Raw genomic sequence first — 22,916 nt, forward strand, 5'->3', positions numbered from 1 at the left:
GGGCACTGCCTATATTTTTCCTATGCTTTACAGTTTTGGAATAATTGGTGAATATATGTAAATAATGCTATGAAGTAGAATTACTTACAGCATTACTTTCCTTGTCACACCATCATCTTGAGGAAATCAGGCATAGCTTTTGCTCCACTTCTCTGTGAAAGACTATCACAAATCATTCTCCTTCAGCACCAAAAGCAGAGCAGCTCTGCCAGACATCGCTAACCTAGAAAAGCACAGGCCAGTGCCACAGTAAGACGTGGCACGATAGAAAGCCTGTTCAGACGAATGTGGGGTTCCTACCTACCCTGATGCTATGTGTCTTTCTGGCACTTTGTGTCTAAAATTCATTTAATTCACCAACGGTATTTTGGGATTTCCTACGTGTGCTAGATTGTAATAAAAGACATCCGCTGATGGCAAAGCGTCTCGGCTCAGTGGATTACAGACTCCTCCCCAGCCATTGGGTAGGGCTGCCTGAGACAGCTGAAATCTACTTGAGATTGAAAAGGTGTGAGCAGTAAATAAAAGGAAATCCTGGATCACTGTACAGGGTTCAGCTCCCACACCTTGACCTCCTTTGGTCCCTTCTCTATTTTGTTAAGCTCATATTTCTTTACACGCTGCCTGGCTTAAAAGCCATCATAAATCTGTGGTGTGCAGTAAGAATAACAGAGAAGGCACCGTGTAATACAAGGGGCTATAACTCCATCGCAGGCACTTGAGAGGAGTCGTAAATCAGCGCGGTGAAGCTTTAGCCGGGCAAAGCAGGGGCTGAGGCTGGGACAGCGGCAGCAGCCTGGCCCCTGCCCGCTGCATGGCAGCCACCAGACCCCAGCCTCCCTCGGGCTGAGGTGAGGAGCCCACCTGCCTTGGTGCTTCCTTATGAGGCCAGGGGGAAAAGCTTTTCCCTCCCATGCTGCAGCAGAGTGCCTCCCCCCACCCTCTTCTCCCTTAGTTAGAGGACAGCTGTGCCCAAAACCCTGCGCCCTCTTTCAGCGCATGTCCCCACAGGCTGCCTCGGCCCCTCCTGAGCTCCCACTCCGCTGCCTCCCTCAGCCATCAGGCTATCTGGGTTAAGGTAGAAACTCTAAGTATCTAATGAGTAACACATCGTCTGTGTTTCTGATGATTAAAAGCATGGCCTGCAATTAACCCAGAACACAAAAAGGGTGAGCTCATAGGGTTCTCCGGGCTTGGACAGTGATAAAAATGTTTTAAACAGTTTTTGGGAAAATGTGCACCTTACTTTGAGGGAAATAACCTGCTGAATGTGACGTACAGCTGCAGGCTTGCGTATCGGCAGGCTGGAGCAAAGCCCAGACACCACTCACGTCCTGTGCACTGAGGTGTTTACCTCCACTTGGCATCATCTGTAAAAACAAAGTCACCACGTGTTTTGGCTCACATATGGTCAAACCACATCTCGTCTTCCAGCTGCACATGCTGACCGCGGTTCAAATAGCTGTAGGCAGAAATACGCCATCATCAGCTGAGGGTGGTTTCCTTTTGTAGCTGTTTTAGTTTTGTATGAGCAACAACCGTTTCATATTGTGTGTTCATGTACTTACCCAAACTGAAGTAGATGTATCTCCTCTGTGAGAAATTTGGGAATAGCTTGAGCTAAGGAAACACTCCCCTATACTGGATAATACAATCTCTTTTTCTTCACTCTAGTGTGAAAAATCTTCTTTTAAGCATGGAAACTTTCTGAGGGAGATTTTCCTAATTCTCGTTTGGCTCAAATTTTAATAAAATTTGGGAATGAACACTTTTTTTCTGTCAGTACAATACGACGAATGTCTGAAATGCAATGTATTTATAAGGTTTCTTTTTGCTACGGTTAAAACTTCTTAAGCTTTGGGAAAGCTGCTGAATTGCAAAGGGGAACCAATTGGAAACTAATTTGTCCATCTGAATTTCCAAACTCAGACTCTCAGTTTTGATAAGGTGGGAAATGAAAGGTAAATCATTAAATCCTGGGCCATCAATCACTTCATTTTACCTGTGGTAAATAGCAAAAAAGGGGGAGAGAAATATAACCAAACTTTAGGGCATGTTGAAACTTGAGAGGAAAGAAGTTTTTATATTTTAACCATGTGTATCACATGCCTAACCTCAGTGGAGGTCACTGGAACGAGCCAGCAAGCCAAGCCTAAATAAAAATAGGACCTATGGGATTCCTCATCTGATTTTCAAATAGTCACTGCTGCAACAACATTTGTCAAGCTCGCAGAGTAGCTTTTTAACAGATATAAGGGAGCCCAAACTTGGGTTACCAAATTCAGTTTAAATCCAGAGAGAAGAGCGTGTATGTGCCCACATGGGAACAATCTGCTCAGGAAGGACTGTAAAGACTCAGATTAGGTTGAAACCTCCCAGACCTTGCAGTGCTGCACGCTGTGTTTTACTCTTTACAGTTCCACAAAGAGCAAGATGCTCAGAAGACCTGTCTTGCTGTGTAAAGGAAGGATTAAGCTGTCATTTTCCACAAAAGGTAAATGCCTATTTACCTTATCAGGAATTGTTTTATTTTCAGTCTAGATGTTTCCATGGAGGAACATGCAGGAAAGGTAGTTCTAAGCGCATCAAGTATTTCTCGCTCTCTTCCAAGTGTTAATTAAAAACATATACGAATATGTAAACTGCTGCACACTTTCAGCTGATTGAAACACACTAATGCCTTTGTTCCCATTATAAAATCTCACTTGGACTCCTCGAGGATGGAAATATTATTGTTTACATTTGCATATGTAAGCTGGACAGGGAAAATCTCAAGCAAGAGCCTCAGGCCCTGGCCGGAATACAAACATAAGCCACATCTGGGAACTCAGTTACAACTTGGTTGTCTCTTAACCTGGCTACTCATATGGTTTTGATTTGTGCTGGAGACTAGGCATGAACTGTATTCCACAACCAGACAAAAGCCTTTATACCATCAAATGCTTAGCATGACTGGTAATCATTACTGTTAATTGTAAAACAATTAGAAGTGCCAAAGTGACTTAGGAACACAGATCTATTTGAAAATCAGTGGGTGTTTTGGCCTAGGTTTTTTTGATGCCTTTGTTTTGCTCTGTTAGACAGTGCTGGCACTGATTTTTCAGGTGAGATCTGGGCATCCAAGTCACTGAATCCCAGATTCTCACAGACATCTTCAAGGGCTCTCATCTCTACTTTTTGTAATGGAAGTTAATACCTGTATACCTTCATGGATGGTTTTGAGCCACACGGATCACAGCCATGCCAACATAGCTTTAAAATGTTTTGTTAGTACTCCTGTCATGCAAGTTTGGCACACTGCTCTTAGGACTAGGCTAAGTTTTACTTTTCCCCACTGATTCCACTTCTTGCATCTGCATTGCAGCAACAAAGAATTCTGCAGCTCAGCTGCTCACAGCTCTCCCAGTTCTGCAAAGCCCAATGCTGGAGGCTTTTTAGCACCAGCCCAGATTTGCTTCCTTGATGTTGCCTTGGTGAAACTCCAGCAACGCACAAGGAAAATAAGCAGGCAGACATGACTCTGCACTTCAGCGTCACTGCAGGCAGATATACCTATGAACTATAAATAAATAAATAAAATAAAATAAATGTATAAAGGAGCTGGGCTGTGCTACACCAAACCTGAACACAACTTTGGGTTCAAGCACTATGGAAGACAGCTGAGGTTGTATTTAACCAGGGCTAGAGGCTGTGGTTGAAGGCCCTGGAGCATATCCTGGGTGGTCCCAGGGGAAACCCCTCTCTGCCAAGAAGAGGTATGCCCACCTTGATGTCAGCACAATTGTATCAAAGGTCCAGCTGGGCTAGGGGCTCTAAGAGAGGGGATATGAGCAGACACACTCCTTAAGCTGATCTTATACATAGTTAAACAGGCTTTTTCAGTGTGAGCTACATCCCCCACCCCAAGTTGCACCTGTGTAAAATCAGTGGCATCAGCAGGATTTCCTGGTGGCATCCAGGTGGCCTGTTGACTACTTAGAGCTAACATCCTTGTGAAGTTGCTGAATCTCCAGAGCAAATCATTTGGATTTCTTCCTAGTAAATTTTTGTGAAGCTTTTGCCATTCTTTTTGCTTCCAAAACCTTCCAAATGTCACCAGCGAGTGGCGCACAATTTGGTACATCCTGTTACTGTCTGGCCCCTGTATGCGCCCAGGTGGGCTTCAGCTCTCACACTTCCATTACATGTATTGATTAATGCAGTAATTCAGACCAACGCAGAGAGCAACAGGGGAGAAGCCCAGAAGATCAAGCACCTCTCATACAGAGAGGGACTTGAAGATACAAACACTTCTTAGTGCCTGTAACTCTTGTAACTCTTGTAGCTCTTTGACGTCGCTCCGCTCCGCCTGCGGTGATGCAGCACATGCAGGGAACTGCTTCCCGCGCTCCTGCCATGCACAAGCAGCTGGCGGACTTAGAGCTGGACTGCTTCTGCCCATCTGCCTGCCTGGTGGAAAAGTGAATTCTGTGCAAGAGGGGGCATCTTCCTGCTTGGATAATCGTTTGTTGGTATTCCTGTTTTGTTTTGTTTTCCTTAGCATATGTAGTTTAACCACAGAGTCCTGGTCAAGGTCCAGTTTGTGTAACCACCACCCCGCTTTCACCAGTCCCTTTTGCAGTTTAAATCCAATTCTGTACACTCCCTCCCTTCCCACCTTCGATTTGCTGTTGTATTTCATGATAGAAATGACTTTACTTCATCAGTTATCCTGATAACTGTTATTCCCAAAACTGGTATGCATTCATATTGTGAGAACTGCATAGTGTTAGTTACAAAACCCCCTCCAAGCCCAAACAGGTTTTAGCTGTGCCATCTCTAGGTAACTGCTGTGTACAATCACATTCACGGTAGTTAGCAATATGCTCAGACCTCCGATTCTCTGAACGGTGCTTGTTGTTTTACCACAGAAGACTTCTGCTAACATTTTTTGTTCTCATTTGTCTCCCAGTACGAGCCCAATCCTGGGACCAGGCCCTGTGTGGGGAATCTCTCCAAGCCCAAGGGGAGGCGGGAACTTTTTCTTTCCTGATGAGCACCAGCTCTCTCTCTGCAACCGTTAAGTGCCGCTCTTGTTTAGCAATATGCAGCGTGTCATGTTGAATCTACCAGCACAGACTGGCATGCCAGCTACAGTCTTACTGCATTCTTGGATCCTCGCCCAGTATAAATCCCTCTTTGTAATTCGCCCTTTCAGCGGAGCACCACGAACTACTTCTGTGTTCAAGGTCTTTGCCCTCTCAAGAGCAGCCGTGGAGGAATCGTCCCAGCAGCTGGCATGTTGTGGTACCTATGCACAGTCACAGTGCCAGGTTTTCACAAGCAGGGCTGGTAGCGCAGCCTGTTATTAGGGTTATCCTGATTGTCTAAAACATTTACCTTTGCTTTAGCGTTTTGCCAAATGGAGTCAAACTTTTCATGCTGGGAATCTGGTTTTAGAGAATATTGAGGTTTGCTCACATTAAAAAACCCCAGCAAAAACAGTCTGGAACTGGGGCATGGAAAAAGAGGTATAATGGTCCACACATCCCTGCAACAGAGATCTAAAATTCAGCAACAGCAGCTTTAATGTCAGGGATCTGCCTGATGTCTTTTTTGTATCTTGTCTCAAAACACCACATACTTTCCCCAGGGCACAGAAGGGAAACTGACCTCAGAGAAAATTCCACGCCCATCGATTTTCACCTGGTCTGTTATAAGCAAATGTACAGGCTTTGTTCCAGCAAGATGTATTATGCTTCTGCTCATTGACTAATGGCTGTTACACTAAAAAAAAAAAAAAGTTTAAGCACAGATTATAATGAAGTGTATGTTAGGGGATACACTTATCATGTTATGCATACTCATGATTGTTTTTTCCTCACACCTAACGTGTGCTGCACAACAGCACATGACCTCAAGAAGAAGTAATGCTGACTTGAGTTTTTTTTTAAAAAAAACAGCTTGTTTTTCATCATGATTCCAGCAGCCCAAGCTACTTGCATTTTGATACAAACATTTTCAGTATACAGTTCTGGAAAATATTTGGTACCACACAGTTGTGCTTTAAAGTTTCTATTGGAGTTCCCATTAGCTGTAATGACACCTACTGCTAAGGTCAGACCTGATTAACTACAGGCTTGCACACTGCTAAATATAGGCACATGTTTTTGCATTTACTGTAGATCCTAGCACAGGGAACACTATGGATTCTTTTGGCCCTTTGTTTTAATGGGCTTGCCAGAATGACTAGAATCTGAAAACTCACAGCTCATTACCAAGAACAAAATGCTGACCCAGGCAGAGCCAAAAGATTTTAAAACGACTTCAGAGGCAAGCTCTAACAGGCTGTTGTAGAATGTGGAGAGCATTTTCCCTCTTGTCACCCCTTTCTTCCATACAAAACATTTGCTACGTATTTACTGAATGTAAGACTAAGCTAGAAATTTCCAGCCAATTTTGTGGCCTGGAGGGGAGCAGGATGTTTTAAGCTACACACAATGCAATCACAACTCACACTCGTCTGAGATGTTTACACTGCAACTGTGAGTCTGCATTTCCAGCAGAAGAAAGAGAGTTCAGAATCTGCAATGCATGTCCTGCAGCCCTTGAACATGGCCAGCATGGTAAGTATCCTTACAGCAGTTTTAAATTAAGAGATCCTCTTTAAACAGCAAGAAGAAAAGAGAAGATTAAAACCAGCCACAGTATTGCCTATTCTCCTACGTTTTTCAGACATGCAGCAATTTTTCCTCTTCTACCAACAGCCTTTATCCCTCTCTGTGAACATGAGTCAAATAACATTCCTAACCTTTCATTAAAGGTATTAACAAAAGGCCCTGTTCTGAGGTGTTGAATGACCTCAAATACCATCCGAGTCCAAATATGTGTGATATTTTTGGACCAGAGAAGCAATAAAACACCCAGTTTTGCTGTCAAATGTAACGTCAGTTTTCTCATTTGCTCTCACCATGGCTGTCTCGGCTTGCCTAGGTACAGATAGGAGGGTAATGCTTTTTACGTGAGCAAAGCCTTCTTTTGTGTAGCATGTGAGATAGGAATAGAGGATTATGACTAAATTTTTACTCTAATCTACAGTAATGAGATGCCGTATAATCAAATGGTTATACATAACCAGTTCGATACCCCTGGTATTAAGATGACCTTAAGTTTTACATGATTCCTATTTCCCGGTATATTTTGCATGTGGGAGAACGATTTTTATGTACCCAACCAAAACCAGCACCTTGTTGTTATATTCCCTTTTTTCCACAGTTTTTTGGTGTATGATTCTATAAGTTTGTATTCTCAAAATGTCTTTAATGGACTTAACATTTTCTGTCCATGGTTTTCCAGGTGCAATTTGTGCCTTTTAGATAGCAGAGCATTCTCTTTTGGGGGCATTTAAATGTCATGAAATGAGCCTGCTTATGAGAAACTGAGGGTACAGAATCAATGTCTGATTTTGTTGTTTTGGTTTTTTTTTTAAATCTGGGCCTTGATTTTCATTGTTACAGCTTTTTATTTGTAATATAAAGTTGACCTCCAGAAGAATGTTGTGTGACTTCATCTGGTATTATTTGTAAAACACTGGAAGATTCCTGAGGGGGAGGTAAGGTTGAACAAGAACAGTGCATTGCCTGTAAAATTTGTTGCACTCAAATTTCGATGTCACAGAACTACGAACATCTCGAATGCAAGTTCACAGCATTTTTGGAATCATTTCCCATAACTTCATTCCACTACAATTAACCAGAAACAAAACAGATCAAGAGCAGACCAGACAAACTCTGAAATAAGCAAAACTTCTTTAATTCAATTTTCAAGATAGACTTTTAAAAAGATAATTATTTTGTGGGAAATTATTAAAATAATGCAAGACATTAAATTTAAAGCTATTAGGGTCAGGGTAACAGCAACTAATTGTAGACTTACTTTGCTGGTCACAGAAGTATATTCTAGCCTTTGTTTTTCTGTGAATTAAGACACTGATGATGTTATGCTGCTTATCAGGGAAGGCAGTAGGTTGTATAGTTATCTCCTGATTGGGGCAAAATCACTACCCTGAAACCACACAACCTACTACCTCATCCTGTTAGAGCATCAAGTACATCTTCCGGAGAAAACTAACATTTCACCATTTGCAAATAAGATTCTCTTAACACTTTCTAGCCCACACATTTCTTACCCTTAAAAAGACCAAAATTATGTCCTGTGGACCCTTCCTCAAAGTTCTTCTGGAATTCAGACAGAACTGGTGGGGTGACTCCAGAGACACAAGAACCGCAGGGGCAAGCACTGTTTCTCCCATATTAGCATTATGTAATAAAAAAGCAAGTTAAATCGGCACATAAAACCTGATTAGAAAAAGCTCTTTACTTAGAGCTCAAGCATTGACCAGTTCCAGGGCAGAACATGAGCAACTGGAAGACATCCTCTTTGGTTTTTGTCCAACTCATCACTTCATAGCTTCTCAAACAGCCTATGCAAAGTAGATTTAAATAGCTGCTGAATCAAAAGTGGCATTTTCGACTGAATATAACCACAAATGCCACAAAGTAATGGAGAAATGGGTCAGCTGTTTCCAAATGGCCACTCTCATGGCAGTCCAAGAAAGCTGAGCATGAGCAAGCCCATTGCAGACTGGCTCATACCTCTGTGCCCTGTCACTTATATCCCACCTCCTCTGAGAAAAGGAAATTGCTTTTGAACCTGAATGATAAATACAGGACTCTAAATACTGTGAGGACATTTATGCTCTTTCATAACCCTGCTACAAGGACCAAATCTAACGCGTAGACAGAGCCAGAGAATGCTACAGTTGAAAAACGTTTGCTTTGGCTTTTGAAGACATATCCAGCGATGATATCACAGCCACTTCAGGAAAGACAGTAGATTGTATAGTTATCTGACAGGCAGGGCATAACCCCAAAACTATACAACCTACTACCTCACCCCAAAGGACAGTCAGACTCTGATCAGATGAAACACAAGCTGTATTCCCAGACAGCTGGATTGCTTGGTGACAACCTAGAAGACAAAAAACTCTGGAGACAAATATTAACAGTCTTGAGTCTGAAACAGTTTGCTATAAACCAGTCGACATTTTGCTTAATGAGCTCTAGTTTCATGTTTGAAACGTTTAATAGATTTGCAACTTGTGAAGTCATGTCAGTGACAAGATACACAAGGGGAAAGAGGATACAGCATGAATTTTTAATAAATGCACTTTTGTACTTCCAGCTCTGACATGACTGCACCTTATCAAACCAGTTTTGTCACTTCAAGAAAGTCATCGCTATGACTTAGAGAGTGGATGCTGACTTAGAGGGATTGTTTAACATGCTTCTAGATATTCCTGTTATCCTAATGGGGAAGAGCTGAGTTTCTCTAACTGAACTTCCCAAGTTCTGCACGGGTAAATCCGTAAGACTGAAAAAAGAATTTGTCCAGACTGTGAGGAAATGTTATGGCCTACTTAAACAATATGCTGCTACTCCTTGAACATATCCTGAGTCAATGGCTAAACTCTGAATCAATGGCTAAACTAAACACGCCCTACCGTACTACACAGGCTTTGGTTCACATGACTAACAAAATTGCCACTATAGTACAATCCACTCTAACCTCATGCTTATGGTAGAGTTTGAGGGGGTTGTTATTCCCCACCACCTGGTTTGATGGATCACAACACTCCCCATTCAGGGCAGATCTAAAGAAGTGGAAATAACTGAGATACCAGTTCATAGAATAATATAAATACTGCTTTAATAGGCAAACTTTTAAAGCAAATACCCTAACTTGATCAGCTAACTTACTTTTTGTTAACCGTTAACTAAAGAAAACAATAAATGATACATACATCAGCCACACACAGACAAACTAAAGCGATGTTTCGCTATAAAGCAGATCTCACCCCAAAGGCGGTAACCCACTTCTCAGGGTAAGTGATGTGTTCCGCCACTGCTTTCAGCATAATTGATATGGGGACCTAAAAAGAGAGGACCAAGAGAAAACACATACATATCAATTTCCTTTCACTGCATACTGAACCAATTATAAGGTGAGTGAGAGCAAGTGCAAAAGCAGAGAGCAGCTTCTCTGTACGTTTCCTCAAGGAGAACCATGCACACAGCACCAGCTTTCTCATTCAGTTGTTACTACCACAATTACACCACGGCCCATGGGGACCCCCAGTTTGAAAGAGACAGGCAAGAGACAAAGCACAGTGAAAAAAAGGGTTGTTTTTTTTTCAGAGTGACTTAAATGTTCAGAGCATTGCAGAGACAGGCAGAGAGAGTTACCATCTACTTCAACTTCCAGGAACAAACACACTTTTAAACAAAGCAGAGAAGGAAGGAGAACGCAGATGTCTAACCAAATTAGATAGCAGTGTGTTAATCTAAAAAAGGCAATGTTACCATCACCTTCAAAGATCATTTCACTGTAGTGGACTCAGACTACATGTAGAAAGAGGTTACTCATTGTGGTGAGCTGTACATGGTGCATATTTGTTGCAAAAAACAGGAATGGTGCAGCTCTGTCCATTCAGAGACCACCGTACTGGAGGAAATACTGCACAACCCCAGATTTTACATCTTGTAACATCAACACCCTTGTAGGCCAAAAAGGATATAAAATATTCTCTGTATGCTATACATAAAGAGTAGCATGAGAGATTTCAACATGTCATTAATGTAGATGGTAAAAACTGGTAGCAGAAGCTGCTCTCTAACCACTATGAAAGAAATCCATTTGGAAAGCTCTGCAGCAGAAAGCATGAAAGTTTTCTCTATGTACTTAAGGGTTTTAGATGTCTGCATTTTCTGAGTGCCAGCTTTTTGGCAAGGTCAGTTACTCTTTGAATAATTCTCTGAAAAAAAAATCCTACCCTGCACCTCTGCTTTTTAGATAAAATATTTTAAAACAAACATTATCTTTATGCGTGCAGTCAGAGATCTCATTACTTTTCCTAAAAGCCAAGAATTTGTATTGGAGCTTTGGCTAAAATTCTGTGCAGAAGTCAGTGAATTTTAGCAGTGCTGGGTGGGTACCTGTGTATTGTGCAGTCACCTCACAGAAAGTGCTTTCAGTGTAAAATAAACCCTATCCTTATATAAATATAACGTAACTGGAGGAAAGCTGTGTATTGTGGGATTCACTTCAAAGTGAGACTTCTGTATAAGCATTTGCTTTATAGTGGAAGAATAAAAACAATGTAACCTTTCAGTGTAGCAGCTCTTTATGCTGGATGGTCCAGTGAAAAATGTTCAAAGGACCAATCTAGCATTAAAAGGTTGTGCCCCGAGTACTGAAAAGCCCGAAATACCTCACAGACCCAAACATCTCCACCCACTGGAAATTCTGGATTAAGAACCTACACTTACAGCTGATTCCTGGGACTCTAAGAGATAGAAGTGAAGATACAGATCCAAACAATGGCAACATTTTGGAAAGCCTGAATATGTTCTAGGGATTTACACTGCCCAACTATCTCATCTTCACTTTTCACTTTTAGGTGCAATGCTAGGTGGGAGATTGGAAAACACTCACCCTTTTTGAAAAAATGGTGAGCTTTTATTAACCATTTCAAAAGGATTATCTTATTTTCTACGATGATAGCAATGTTAAAAGACTCTTTTCTCTACGTGCAGTTCTGAAACGTTGGTTTATATTTTCCCACAAAAATAAAGTAGTTTGTTAATTCACAAAGATATTGAGATAATTACTGTAAAGTACCATAAACTTTGTGTAATACCGTTTTCTGTAAGATCTGTTATTATGGGTATTGGTAGTACTCATTAGCAGACAAAAATGGAAAAGAATGTGCTTTATCTAACATGTAAAATTAATTAGTCTTCTGCTCTCACAAGCTGCTCGTAAACTTATTTTAATTGACTAGATCACCAAACAAGGATGAACTTTAAAATACTCAATGAAAGAAAAATATATGTTCATTTTCCTTCTATGAAGAAGACATGCATACAAAATAACCACCTGGCAAGAGTTATGTTTCTAGTTTAACAACTGTTTAATACTAGGAAAAATATGACATTTCCATATTCCAACTCTCACTGCTCAGTGAAAAATGTCTTGGAAGCAATGTTAATAAATACCTCAACAGTCACTTTTAAAAAGGCACAGGGCCAAGCCTGCTCTTTCTATGATGTAATAGGAAAGAGGAGAGTTTTAAAGTAGGGTTGTTTTATAATTAAAAGCCTTATTAATTAACAGAGTGTGGGACAACATAGACCAAGTGCTTTGCGATTTCAGAGCACCTTCTACCCAAAAATGCAGAATGATTTACAAATGCAAAGCCTCACTGCGCTTGCAGGAGGAAGATAAATTCACCGGGCGCAGGCTTGGGGTGGTGCACTGTGCGTACACCGGGGAAAGAGACAGCTCAGAGGCTAGTGACAAGGCAAGGATATTCCCCAGCAAGGTTGACGGCCTGGGTGCAGGCCACATCACCGGTTTCCAACATGTCTCCATGTAATGACTATCTTCTGGCTTCCAAAGTGGTGTACAGTCACCACTCTGCTCCTACAGACTATTTATTCACTATTAAAAATGTCACAAACATTTGCTGGCAAAAGCAATTGTGGGGCAAATGGCTGAGGTTCCGCTACGGTGGATGCTGAGGCCAAGGGAAGCTTTCAGACTGAATTCAACAGGCCCTGGGTCAGGCCCTGGGCAGGAATTTGAACTGCTACATCATCCTTCCAGGACAGGGCTGTGACAGAGCAGTACCATGGCAGGTAACTTTTCTGGAGATTTCAGACAGAAATGATTTGGTGGAGGAAAGGATTTGGTTTCCTGCGACCCAGATATGACAAACCTGACACACAATATTTTCAAATATGTTTTTAAAGAAGTATAACAGAAATGACACACTGCCTTCATACAGCTTGCATCCTTCAAGAAGTAAGTACTCTACAAACTGTGATTACTGTGAAGTACGATGTATGTCATGATCTTACTCACTACTGAAATACAGCTGCTTCTAAAATGGCAAATGACAGCTCTGTCTCCAGTTGTGAAACTTTTCTGTAATTTAGTAATACAGATTCTGCCAGAACTTCAGACAGGCACAATGGGAAATACTCACAGGACCAGCCCTCCACAGCCGCCTCCTACATTCAGTGGACAGGCACAGGATTTTCTAAAATTTGATTCAGTTAGACACCTGCCCTAGACAGTTCTCTGTACAAGTATTTGTCTTTCTCAGCTGGCTACAGAAGAATATTAGACTGTGTACACAAACTTTTAATATCTTTAACTAGTCATTAGTATAGCCAGACTGTGACTAGGAGATCAAATTCATGATTCTCTACCTTTGTGATAACGTCCAAATGGGTGGTCAACTTTGGTTGTGATGTTTGCTCACCAATGAGCTTACTCGGTCCTGTAACATTCAGGTTTGCTGTCCTGGCTTCTACAAACCCTACTCAGAGTTTTGCATGCAAAAATTTTCCTCAAAGTCACCACAAGACTTAAGTAGGGAAGCAATTCACACGCTACTGAAATCAACAGTATGCTTTCACGTGGCCTCAGTGGCTTTGAAGAAAGTCCTGATGATCCAATACAGCACAAATTACTGGACAAAGAAGTTAAATTCAACACTTCTGGATTCTTAGAAATTTTACATATCAGAAAAGAATTTAGGAGCCAATGACCACGTGCACTGAGCGGTAATTCTATTAAAATCAGTTACACAATTTTTGTTGACCTTTGTCTACTTTTTAATTACATCATAGGTACTGTAACATGGTTCTATTTAATAAGTAATTTTACATACTCACGAAACCATTGTCTTTACCTAACTGGAACTATTTGGGAAAAAGGAGCAGCTGTGAAATTACTCAGAACTCTGTGGCTAAATGTCTCTGAGCTCTGCAATGGTTTATTTATGTTCCTAAAGTCTTGAACGTTATATGTATGAGGGGGAAAAAAAGGCAACAGAACATAAAAATATAAAAATACATTAGCTTAAATAATTCCATCTCACATACTGAGCCTGACTACCAGCCCAGACCTGCACAGGAGGTTCCTTACTCTCACGTTGATCCATGCAAAATCCAAGGAAATTCCTCCATAGAAATGACCGCTTACGTAGCATGTTTCAGTAAAAGTTTACAATGGTATCAAAAAATGGGGCGTGCTTAATGATAGCTGCTTTAACCTACTGAACGGGTGTATAGAGATCTGACTAGCAGTAAAGACAAGAAGCCGGGAATGAGTGTACATCAGAGGTGTTCTGCACTTTCACAGACATGTTCTAGACATATATGTTAGGTATTTCATAGCCTTACTGCTGTAAAATGCCTTGAATGTTAAGCAGATGCTTCAAAACAGAATGCATTAGGAAAAAGATAGTTTCCCATCAAAACACCACCTAATTTTTCTTGGATTGTGGATCATGTCTTCTGCTTATGCAAACTGCAGTACCTACACTGACAAAACTTCTATTTTTCTACTGCATTTATTCTGAGTTTTGCTTATGTAATACTCTGCTAAAAAGCCACAAAAGATAGTATTCAAGAGAATGATGAAAACACTCAGAATCTCTCAAAGCTTCCACAAAAAGAGAAATTAAACCAGGGCTAATCACTGGCTGTTCTGTACATTGCACTTGTATTTCTTCAGCAAATAAATATCTAAGGAGATACATTTTTAAAAATAAACTCCACAAGGAACGCAGAACTGTTCAGTGTATTACGACCTATTTGTTTTGTAGGACTTAAATATTTATCTTCCATGTTTTCCTAGCATAATCTTTCCGTCTACTTACTTCCCAGCCAAGTTGTTGTGTTTGCCCCGCTGGGCTTTCTGCCCAGGTCTAAGATGGCTGCCAGGCGTGACACGGACGGCTGTGAGAGCAGCAGCAGCAGCAGCAGGAACTCACGCTGGGCTGCATTTCTGAGCTCTCCATGGCAGAAATGACGATTACCAGACCCTAATGCCCAGAAATCGGGGTGAGGTCGGCATCCAGGCGAGATGAAACCTGTGTGGAGATGGCAAATCCACCAGAGGCAAGTGAGGTACATCTTATGAAAAAGAAATGTTACACGTACTCTTGATTTCTTACCATTCCTAGAAACAAAAAAGGCTGGATTATCTGAGAGATGAGTGATTGCAGTAAGAGGAGATGAAGCTGTGACAAATTAGGGATTGTTTCTTGTTAAGGAAAGAGCTAAGAAAATCTGTCAGCTTTATTTTCTCTTGTCAGAGATAGCTAAGAATAAAAGGGGCATATAACACCTTTCTTACAGTAAGCATTTCCTAAACATTCATAATTTATCTCCACGCTGTAATACAGATTGTATTCATGCAGATGACACAAAAATGAAATATTAATGACACCCCACCTCCAAATATTTGCTTATTTTAGGATGTTGAACATTGGACCTCATTTTTCTAAGAGTTGAACTCATGTAACTCAGCTGACATTACCTGGATTTGCTTAACATCTCTGAACACAAAACTGGACACTTAAATTGAGCACACTTATCTTTGATCGGATACGTGATGTCCAACTCTTCAAAACTGTGTCTTTCCCACTTCTTCTCAATCCCCGTGAAAAAAAAAAATGCAACTTGGCACACTCACTGATGCACAGAACAATCAGGATCAGTCTTCTAGTCTCTCTAGCTAAATACTTAGCCATCCCACAAGCAATTATTTGAGTAATGTTTTTAAGCATTTTTGGATGGAAAACCCCATTATTACACAGCAACTCTTAAATAAGCCATCTGACTGTTCAGCCAACCAGATTTGGCTTTCTAATATGTGCAATTCATAGTGTCACACCTAACCTACGTGATACCGCTGATAGGAAGTGTTATGTATTTCAGTTCCTTATGTAAGCTAGAAGAATAACATTAACCAGAGTCACAAGATTGTGAAAACAATATTCATCTGACATGTTCTTAAAAAGCACCATCTCCAATCTCAACCCCCAAATTCCTTTTTTGGAAAACTGAATTTTCACTCTGAAATAGATTTAAATCCTTGGAAATTGTTTTCCTTTTTAAAAGACGTCATAAACCAGTATGTGCAAGCCCTAACTTAATTAAGCACCAAGAGGGAATGTCTGTCAGGGTATGTTTTAAGCCTCAACTAGAAACTAAAATTCATTTTGCAGAAATGCAGCTGTGCCAATAATTCTAGTTGGTAGAAAAATGTCTTCTGCCTTTTGCCCCAGAAGACTTTCATTTTAAATTTTAGCATTTGGTGAGACCAAGCAGCTGACAAGTAGGAGTGAGGAAATTAGTAGCCTGGGACCCAGGATTAGACCAAGGGTCTGAATAACCCAGCGTGACATGGATTTAGCCCAAAATTCTGTATTTACATCAATGCACACTTACATTTGCCATCACCACAAACAGGATAAAGTTACTTGAGTGCTAACAAAGAATAAGCTTTGTATTACAGCAGGCAAGCAAAATCCATCCTTTACAAACTGTTACATGTCATGATCACTTTAGACCCGTAGCATTCGAAATCGTTCATAGCATTATATGAAAACCTGGCATAAAATCACCAATCTATGTAGGATGTTAGTTTTAAAATATTGTTAAAAGCTTCGGATTAATTTCCATTTTAGAATGATATTCTGAGGTCTGGACTGTATTTTGGCTCAAGCCACTGGGCTTGGTTCAACCTGACAGTCAAGCAGCAGAAGCCTGGAAGTTCAAATACAATAACACAGAGAAAATACTTGCATGGCCTTTGCAAACCAAAACTGCAGTGGGCTGTTTATTTCTGGTTAGTTTTTCTGGGGGGTGGGAGGGTGAGGGAAGGCTATAGATCTGCTCAAAAAAGCTCTTTTGCAAGAGCAAGTGTTTTCATTGACCCTGTTAGACATTTTCATGTCCCTGTTAGGACATGGCTTTACCAGGCTATGGCATACCAGCTGACAGTGAGAGGCCTCCACCAGGGAGGACACCCTGCAGTACAGGTCTCTGCCGAGCACAGCTGGGGTGGTGTGCCTGCCCCTCAAGGTGCAACGCCTCCCCAGTTCACGTCCTACCTTGCATCCCCTTCCTCTGCTGTCCTTCTGCAGCCTGAGCTGGGCCCTGCCTCTTGCATGCCTCCAGCTCCCAGGGACCTCCACAAATTTGCCACTGATGCCACTGCTAATTATTGAAATCCCTTTTTCCTTTTAGTTATTGTTTTTCTTTGGTTACCAGCAGACGATCTCTGTGCACAGTAACAGCTTTGTTACCACCCTTTGATATTGTCTCAAGTTGTGTTGTGATTAAAAAAAAAATACACACATGTGCTTTTGTCATTATTACTTTGCCTCTGCTCTGATCAGTTATTTTCCATTCGGAGTGCTCCATGCTGCAGGCGCAACAAAGACACCGAAAAGAAGGCTTATACACACACTCACTGCACAAGCTAATGAGATTACCAGCCTCATTAGCCATCCAACGTAAAGCTCAGTCTGACACCCAGTCCAGGTTTACATAACACAAGTCTTAGAGAAGCAAGGGGGGAACACAGAAAATTGCCATTTTCACTGCAAGGGCCAATCTGAGCACTTGCACCCACACGCCAGGTGCAGGGGGGTGTGAAGGCTCTTGGAGTGCCAGGGGTGACACTGATGTGGTGCTCACTGGCACAGGGAGCGCTCCTCATGAATTAGCGAGGAGCTCAGGTGGCCAGACACACAGCACTGCCTGTTTCAGCTCCCTCTGTACAACCTTTTGTTTTCTCAGGTGACCGGGGCTCTCCATAGATTTACTCTAGTGTAAGTCTTTTTACCTGACACTAAAGCTTTCCCTGGTTAAACATTCATTAACGTACTTAAAGCAGGGCTTCAGGTGGTAGAGAGTGAGCAGATCTTCTCCAGAGCTCGATGGCGTGTTAGACACTTTGCGTCCATTATTCATGACGCTGTTGCTACAGGCCCTCATTTTACATAAATGAAAAAGTCACAAGAGAACTGTTAGGATGAGCAACTAGGAAGAGCACAGGAAAAGAGCGCCTCGTCAGTCAGTATTAAAGACACAGTTTAGTATTACATTTTCTGATTTTGAAGCCTCTTGGGAGTGGAAATATGCAACACATTTTCTCTGAAGAGTGACAAGATGAAACCTAAAATCTTGAATACGGTCTTTCAAATCAATTTCTTCATGTCCTCTGTACAACTCCATTCCAGTTCCCAACATATGAAAAATACATAACCTCTTATCTCCATATGCCTTACAGTTCCTTTTAGCTCCTATTTTAAAACTACTAAAATCTTATCTTAGCTATCATGTAAGCTATTGTTCTGTGTCTGCTGTGGGATGCTGGAAGATTTCAGAATTTAAAATCTGTCAGGCAAGGAGCGTATTATACCTTCTCTGAAGACAGACATGTGCACACTATTAGTATCAACCCAGCAATACAGCAAGCAGACTTGGCACAACTGAAATAATTAATTCCCCTCCGCTTAGCAACATAAAAAATAGAGTCATACAAAAAATACCTACTTTTCTATCTCCCAGCATTTATAGCAAACATACTGGACAGTATTTCAACATTTTCCTGTAGGAGAAGTGACTTTGAAATAAGCTTCAGGCACAGAATCCATGACATGTAAATTAAGATATACTTCACAAGATATATCTTAGTTGTGAAAGTAGGTCATGCATTTAAGGCATTTCTAGACTCTGTTTCTTGATGTAAATATTCTGAAAACATTCTTGTGTGTATAGAATAATATTTTAATTATTTATTGGATTTCATTCTCTAAGAACAGTAAAGGAACGGGTATTTCTAGGAGTCCTCATAAGGTAATAAGTACAAGTATTTCTTTGTCACCTTTTATAACTTTATGTAGTGTATACTCACCCCTGAGGGAATTGCATGTTTGAAGCACACCACAGAAAAGTTGATACAGTAGAAAAAATTGATGTGTGAAGATCACATGCTGCACACATAGGGATCCTGACTAAACAATATAATGACATTTTCAAACATTTACTACCTTGTATTATTTTGGGACTCTTGGAATTTCCTCAAGACTGGTATTGGGTATTTGTTCACCTGGCTATGAGCAAGTTATTCCATGTTCCATGACCAAAGTTAAAATGAAAAAAAAAAAAAAAAAAAGGAGAGAGAGGGAAAGTAAGAAAGCAAGAGAGTCTATGTGTTTGTAATGTGAACTGAGTTTCCAGGCCAGAATGTCTTTCAAGAGAATCTAAAAAAACTGAGGAAATTCAAATCGGCACTACTATCAATTTATCCACTAGGTGTCACAAAATAATCATACAACCAGATGAAGAGCAATTACACGTAAAATGTGTCAGTGTACTACATCAGTGAAGTGCTGCTTTGAAACGAAATCTGTTCTAAGAGCAGATGCAGGAAAATGTCATGAATCTCATGAATATACATACTGTCAGGAGTGTATGGGAACCTGAGCCATGATACACAAAAGCTGTTGCTAACCACGGTGTATGTCATGTAATGGATTCAAATACAAGCATATAAATGTTCCATTAAAAAAAAAAAAATCTTCCTAAATCCTACAAGCGGTATTACCAGTTCTTAGAATTGCAAGTCTTGTTTCTTGTTTCTTGTTTTTTAATGCTCCAGCTACCGGACTAATGTATTATGCCAGGTTCTCTACAAATATATAAAAATCCGTCATGACTACAGGGAAAACACTGCAAAGAAAACAAGTTCTTAAGGCTAAAATGTATGAGGAAAAGAAACAAAAATATATTTTTAACACTACAATAAAATCACAACAAATGCCAAACATTGGAATTGGCAATAACATGCTGACAGACACTCCTTACATCCAGACTGTTCTTATGGAAGGGTAATATTATGAAGGTTAAGGTAGAAAATTCCAAAATTGTTCTGTAGCCATTATTAACGAGAAATTAACCTCTACATTGGAGGCATTTTTGCTCTTAAATATTCCTGAACCATTCTAAATTCATAATTACATGTATACCCGCACTCATCCAAAACATTGACTGCATTAAAAGATCAAGGCTGGGCTGTTGAAACAGGCACTTTGGTTTCCAAAATGCTTCTTTAATAACAGCAACTTTTCCTCGTAGTTGCATAAAATTCTTAGGGCCAAGTAGACTCCAGTGTGAATTTATCATCTGTAGTCAAACATAATCCACACAACTAAAAATATTGTAATCAATAACAAATGCAACATTATAAAGTAGAACAGGCCAGTTAGGTAAGAGGAGGAAACAACCCCTGGATATTTTTTATCATATAAACAGAACAGTAACAGGGCTATATACGCTATGCTGACAAGTGCAGTTTCATAAAGCCAGCCTAAGCAATGTTAAAAACCCTTCCCCGTTTTAGAAATGCAGTGAAGGAACATATGCCCCAACACTGCACTAGATGTTTATACTGCATTTTATATGTTTTACCACGGTTGTAAAAAGCAAGCATTTTCAGGGTGTAATTAAGCTCACATGATAAGGTTTGGACTTCACATACATTTTATAAGATCTGCTTTCTAAATGTCAGAGCTGGCCAACAGTTTCCAAAGCTTTTCAATACTTTCTGACTTGGGGATCATAGGAAGGAAGCTTTTCTTCCCTCCAGTTTTCCCTCTTTTGAGCAACTCGATTAAATACTTGTGCTTACAGGAACGCAGGTACAAAGCTGAGACAGAAACACTGTTTTTTTGCTTCCAATACTAGTATAACTTTACCCGTACATGCTAAAGGAATCTGGTGGTTATGAAATATACTTTCAGAAAAAATGAAAACTATTCTCTGAAGTTCTTCCCCCATTAAAGCCATTACCTGATGTTAAAGAACCCTCCTATGATCTCCATTTAAGATGACAAAATTCAGACCCTCATGAAGTCAATGAGAATTTTGTTATCTGACTTCAGTGAAGCTGTGGTTTCACTTCAGGCAGAACCATAGAGAACAAATGCTGAGCTAGCTATTCATTACATAAACCTCTGACTCTTTTGATGCCAGAAGGTGAATTGATCAGATGTACAATATTATTGACTGCACTCTGACTTTCAACAAGTTGTTCCTTTTTGATCTTCCAGTGGTCCAAGTCTGCAATATAGTTCTTGTTTTAGTTCTTGCTATGATAGAATCAAAGAACAACAGAATAATTCAGGTTGGAAGGGTCCTCTGGAAGCACTTAGTCCTCATGCTCAAAGCAGGCCTGATTAGATCAGGTTGCTCAGGCACGTACCCAGTTGAATCCTGGATATCTCCAAGGATGGAGAACCCACAACCTCTCTGGGCACCTGTCCCAGTGTTTGACCATTCTTTGGCAAAAAGATTTTTCTTTGTATCTGACTGGAATTCCTCATGATCCAGCTTGTGGCTGTTGACCCTCGTTCTATTGCTGTGCACATCTGAGAAGAGTTGGGCTCCATCTCCTCCTTACCCTGCGATCAGGTAGTTGCAGACAGCAATAAGGTCTCCTCTTAGCATTTCTTTTTCCAGCCTGGACAGACCCAGCTCTCTCAGCTTCTCCTTGCTTACTATGTGCTCCAGCCCTGACTAGATTGGTGGCCCTCCAATGAGCTCATGCCAGTATGGCAGTATCTTTCTTGTGCTAGGGTGCCCAAAACGGGACACAGTACTCTAAACGCAGTCTCACAAGTGCTATAAATAGGGCAGGATCACTTCTCTAGAGCTGCTGGCTATAACTTTGCTAATGCAGCCCTGCATGCAGCTGGCTCTTTGCCGGAAGGGCACATGGCTGGCTGACATCAACTTGTGCACCAGGACCTCCAGATCCTTTTCTACAGAGCTGCTTCCTACACAGTTGGCCGCCAGCCTGTTTTACTATCATCTCACTGATGACAATATATACGCCATTTCTCAAATTACCAATATTAAAACTTTTTTTTTTTTATTTGAAAGCTCATCTATCCTAGGCCTCACTTGGCCTTGAAGTGCCATGAGTAAAACAGCTTAGGAATGTGAATGTACAGCAAATGTGCTTCCCATTAGCTCTTAATGCCATAAATCTAAAATCCTTGATACTCCTGCTAGAGTAGTGCTTCCACTCAAACCTTAAAGAAGCTTTAGACAAGATAGTAAGTCTCAATAGCAGCATAAAAGACACTTACTTTTGTGTAGGACAGGCTTGTAAATGCATGTGGTTCAGAGGTCCTGCCCTTATGCATCACTATTTTACTTACAATGGAATAATTTTAAATTACATTAAGAACTATAATCATATTCTACTATCATTTACTTTTTCATATCCTCTGCCACTAGAAATAAGCTTGAAGAAAGACATCCAGCCCTAAGTGCACTATTCTGGGAAAGTTTAGATTCAGATGAGAACATTTATGCTCATAACTACATGATTTTTTTTAAGCTTAATTCAGTATGAATAGCTGGTTCAACATGGTTTCTGCTCATTAGCGAGCAGTTGGAAGGAACTGGTTAATCATTGTTTGCCATCTGCTTTGGAGAATCAACACTGTACAGAACCTTTTCTGCAGCCAATGTAAAACCACAATGTACAAAGAGCACTAAAGGAAAATCCTGCTTTCAGCTATGGTTTTTTTTTCAGTGCACACTAAAATGGTAAATATTTCGTGGTTAACCCCCTCTCACTCTCTGACAGCACTTTCCTCTGGACAGTGGTCTCTGTGGTACATACCACATCATTTAGCAGTCCCTATAAAGGTACAGCAATAGTGCTGTGGAGAAGCATTAGTGGTCTGCTCAATAACAACTTACTCATGGAGAGCCAACCTATCAAACCACAAGGTCACCTTTCAGAAGGAGGTCAGAAGGCTGCAGGCCACATACAAGATGCCACCTGTGAACTTTGCTGTAATTTTCATAATTTACATTGTTAGAACACAAACCTAGAGAAATATTAGCAACATTATTAGTTTCAGCTTCCCCCCCCATATTTCTTCACATATAAACAGTAAACGGCTCCTGTGCACTCCCCATCGGATTTCCTGG

At 40.7% G+C, this 22,916-nt stretch overlaps 2 long non-coding RNA genes across 2 annotated transcripts in view; both read right to left on the bottom strand.

The window, feature by feature from the left end:
- LOC142065793 (uncharacterized) overlaps positions 1-6,866 on the bottom strand; it is a 39,302-nt gene extending 32,436 nt beyond the window's left edge. Inside the window, exons 1-4 of the long non-coding RNA XR_012663539.1 lie at positions 6,497-6,866; positions 5,653-5,766; positions 1,242-1,370; positions 89-223 (exon numbers count right to left, since the gene is read on the bottom strand). This is a non-coding gene — a long non-coding RNA (uncharacterized LOC142065793). The remainder of the gene's footprint in view (positions 1-88; positions 224-1,241; positions 1,371-5,652; positions 5,767-6,496) is intronic.
- A 2,236-nt stretch (positions 6,867-9,102) lies between these two features.
- The window catches only part of LOC142065796 (uncharacterized), a 110,326-nt gene continuing 96,512 nt past the window's right edge, over positions 9,103-22,916 (bottom strand). The window contains exons 8-9 of the long non-coding RNA XR_012663540.1: positions 14,771-14,983; positions 9,103-9,970 (exon numbers count right to left, since the gene is read on the bottom strand). This is a non-coding gene — a long non-coding RNA (uncharacterized LOC142065796). The remainder of the gene's footprint in view (positions 9,971-14,770; positions 14,984-22,916) is intronic.

This window comes from Phalacrocorax aristotelis, chromosome 1 (assembly GCF_949628215.1).
Source record: "Phalacrocorax aristotelis chromosome 1, bGulAri2.1, whole genome shotgun sequence".
Lineage (NCBI taxonomy): Eukaryota > Metazoa > Chordata > Aves > Suliformes > Phalacrocoracidae > Phalacrocorax > Phalacrocorax aristotelis.